The sequence below is a fragment of the Oryx dammah genome, unplaced genomic scaffold (genome assembly GCF_014754425.2).
Source record: "Oryx dammah isolate SB20612 unplaced genomic scaffold, SCBI_Odam_1.1 HiC_scaffold_187, whole genome shotgun sequence".
NCBI classification, from domain to species: Eukaryota; Metazoa; Chordata; class Mammalia; order Artiodactyla; family Bovidae; genus Oryx; species Oryx dammah.
In genome coordinates this window covers 1-4,137 of record NW_024070358.1, presented here as the reverse complement: position 1 = coordinate 4,137, position 4,137 = coordinate 1, and positions in this window count along the sequence as shown.

Below are 4,137 nucleotides of genomic sequence, written 5' to 3'. Positions count from 1 at the left end.
TGTGTTCTCTTGACAAAACTCTGTAGCTTTTGCCCTGCTTTATTTTGTACTTTAAGGCCAAACTTCCCTGTTACTCCAGGTATCTCTTGTCATCCTACTCTTGCATTTCAGTCCCCTATAAAGAAAAGGACATCTTTATCGTGGTATTAGTTCTAGGTCTTGGGGGTCTTCTTAGAACCAGTTAACTTCATCTTCTTTGGCATTAGTTGTTGGGGCGTAGGCATGGATTACTGTGATGTTGAATGGTTTACCTTTGAAATGAACAGAGATCATTCTGTCATTGAGACTGCACCCAAATACTGAATTTCAGACTCTTTGTTGACTATGAGGGCTACTCCATTTCTTCTAAAGGATTCTTGCCCAGAGCAGTCGATATAATTGTCATCTAAATTAAATTCGCCCAGCCCATGCATTTTAGTTCACTGATTCCTAAGATGTCACTGTTCACTCTTTCTATCTCCTATTTGACCGCTTCCAATTTACCTTCATTCATGGACCTAACATTCCAGGTTCCTACGCAGTATTGTTCTTTATAGCATCGGACTTTACTTTCACCACCAGACATATCCATAACTTAGTGTCATTTCCTCTTTGGCCCAGCTGTGCCGGGGTCCAGCCCCGGTGGATCCAGGGTAATTCGAAGGGGAGACAGAGTTGGTGTCTTAGAAAGAATTATTTAATTAGAAATATAAAGATTAGGAAAGAATAGTGTAGTAGGAAAATTAGTGGAGAAAAGAGGCTGAATAACTTGGTTTACGTGGAAAGCTAATAAAACTTTGAGACAAGAGGTTTGCACCATCTACGTAGGCCACCGACGCCCACTTGAATAGCAGAGGGTTCCCCGCTTTGGGCTCCCTCTCGCGTTGGTCTTAGAAGCCACGACAAGTAAGTAGACATGGTGAGCCTCCATGCCCCAGATGGGAATTCAGCCAGAAAAGAAGAGAAGGAGAAAAGACCACATGGGGGAAACCAGTCTTTCCAGTGACCGGCCCCTCCTTCATTGTCCAGGAAAGCTTTTTATACTTTTGGTTGTACATAGAGATCAATGAATAATACAAAATTATGCAGCATCAGCAGCCCTGACTCTTATCGAGACCAGGCTTTCTCTCTGCACACCTAGATGTATACACAAGTCTTAGGTGATCTACATCATCTTCTGGCTAGAAGGCCTATTAGCATTTTACGGCCCTTTTCTGATAAGGGTCTGTCAACCAGAAAACTTATTTGCCCTTAAAAGTGTTGTTCTTTCCAAAGTCTCGTGCCACTCTCAGAAAACACGAAATAAAGTTACATTCTTACATAGCAAGGACACAACTATTTATAAGAAAGAAAGAGGAGTACAGTGATTTATAACAAAGAGAAAATTAACTCAAAAGTCTAGGGTTGCTAACATCAAAACTACTATATTTCTTTTTCCATATCCTAATTACATTGATTAATATCCTCCAGGTGCCTAAAAGATGAAGAATATGGAGGTCTGGCAGCAGTCATTGACTCAACAGTGAAACCCATCACCAATATAATTCTTAGCTCTTTGAAAAAAGGGGGGCTCTATATCTTTAAGATGCTTTAAGCTTCGTGCCTCTCATGGTTGGGGGCCGTAAACAATTCACATGGGTAGTTAAACCTGTCAGGCAAGTAGAGAGCCATCAAAGGGGTTTTAGCTGAAACATTCTTTTCATATGCAGGAGACCAGTTGGAGCTCTAAGTTAACTTTTTCCTGAGAAAGGTGGTCGGGTATAGCCCCCTGTAATGTCAGAAGAGTATCGTATAGCAAACAGTAAACAGACAGATTTTGGTTTCAGGGTAGATGCTCAGGCAGAGGACCCCTTGAGACCTGACTCTTCTTGCCCCATCAGGTCTCTCCACATGACCTTGTCATGGGTGGGATCGCCCGTGCTGGCTCCCGGCACAGCTGCTTCATTCTTTCTGGAGCTACTAATACTTGCCCTTCTGCTCTTCCTCAGTAACACATTGGACACCTTTGGACCTAGGGAGCTCATCTTCAGAATCATATCTTTTTGCCATTTCATAGTGTTCATGAGGTAATCAAGACAAGAATATTGGAGTGGCTTGCCATTCCCTCTTCCAGTGTGTCTGGAGTATTTTGCCATCCTCTCCTCCGATGTACCTGTATCGGGCCACTATTAGGGTACTTCTCTTTTCATCCTATTTCCCCTACTTCAATCAATCTAACTTTTTATGCTTTTGGATATTTTTATTCCATAAAGATGCATGCTTCTTTTACTCTGAGTCCCAGATTTCACTTTCTTAATTCTACATGAAAAACAAAGGCACTCAAGAACCAATTACCTGGTAAATGGTGACTAAGAAGCAGTTTTACTCTGTAAACTCACTATGTCTGTTGGAAAGATTATCCATTTTTTTGGTATGAAGTTGAGATTTTTTTACTAACATGCAGATGTGCTTTAATATTTCTGTGAAAAAGTTCTAAAGACAGTATAAAAATTCTAGCATGAAGTCACAAGATGTTAAAAATATTACATCACAATAAATATAACTACATTCTCCATAGCCTCATACACAGAGAGACATAAGCAGCTATCAGGTTTGGAGGGAAACATGCTTTGAGATGACCTTCACAGTGGACAGGAAGAAGCTCAAAGCACTACCCAAGCCAAGTGCCTATGGCAAGTCTGTGCTGAAGAAACAGCTATGAAGCCCTCCGCTATGAAGGCCTCCACTTCCTATTTTCCCAACTCTATCTCTTCCCAAACTTATCCTAGCCAGTAGCTCAAACCACTAAAAGCTGTAGCTTTAGTCCATGCTGCTCCACTCAGGGCTCTCTGAAATCCTCTTTTAAGTGTACTGGAGTGGTGGCCAGCCTCTGTGTTTGTGAAGAACATATGAACACACACTATACATGACTTCTCTATGGAATAAGCCTGTCTCTGGCCAGCAGTGACCACAGGGCTAGGGTCCTTCATCCATATGCTCTCTGCTAAGAGGGCCAGTTATTAGTTATGTGACCTTGGACAATCTGCTTAATTTTAATGTCTCCATATTCTTACCTACACCGCAGGGATTTTAATAGCCTCATTGTGATGTTTTAGACAGAGAATTTTTACATACATAAAAGCATCTGGCATATGGTAAACACTATTTTGGTTTCCTTTATCTTCCTTTGACTTGTGCATTTTTTTCAAGTTTTTCACAGTTCTGTCCCAGTTGCACATGCCTACAAAAGTACCTTTAAAATTTTATCAGTCATATATGTTCAGGTATCTGGTCTCTTCTTACCCAACCAACCATGTACAGTTTTCATCACAACATGATATGACATTGATGCATGTTTTACCAAACCCTTCTCACTTGATAGTGAAGAGTGTGTTACCACTATAGCAAAGGCCAGCACCATTTAAAACCAGTAATTCACAGGTTGACATTTTTGAAAAGACTATTTCAATTCATTCTATTAACAGTTAAATGAGTGAGTGTGAGTGTGTGTGTGTGGCAAATATTATATCTAAAGTTACCAAAGGAATGCATCACCATCAACAACACAAAATGTTAAAATTTCTCTGAACAATTCCCAAAATACTCATGCACAAATAACCATGAAAGTCAAAATTCTTTCCTGTTAGTCAAAGGACTCACTATTTCTCTTCATTTCCTTTTCACACAAACCAGAAGATGTATTCAAGAATGAGTAACAAAGTTTTCCAAACAGCAGCCCCAGTAAGAGGCTCCTAGACATGGAGTATATATCTGTTCATGATTAAAACTGTAAAAACATTTGTAAACTGAATCAAAGAAAACTGAATTGGTGCCATGAGGTAAACTGGTACAGAATTCGAATTTTGGTGATGCCACCCTACTATATGTTCTGGATAAGAATACAAATCTGTTGTCTATTTCACAGCAACCTCCCTGCACCAGTAAATAACACCAGTAGACATGTATGCACTTACACTGAAACAAGGACCAGAAAACTATATTCTGATTAAATGAATCTTTATTCCCAGTAAGATGGACTCAATCTAAATGCCCAGCTTTTTTGGATATTCAAATTATTATTTCAGATTTCAAATTACTCTTCTGGACATATTTTTCTTTATTTTTCTCCATTTCAGTATATTGAAGATAATATCATCCTAGAATGTTTTATATTCCTAT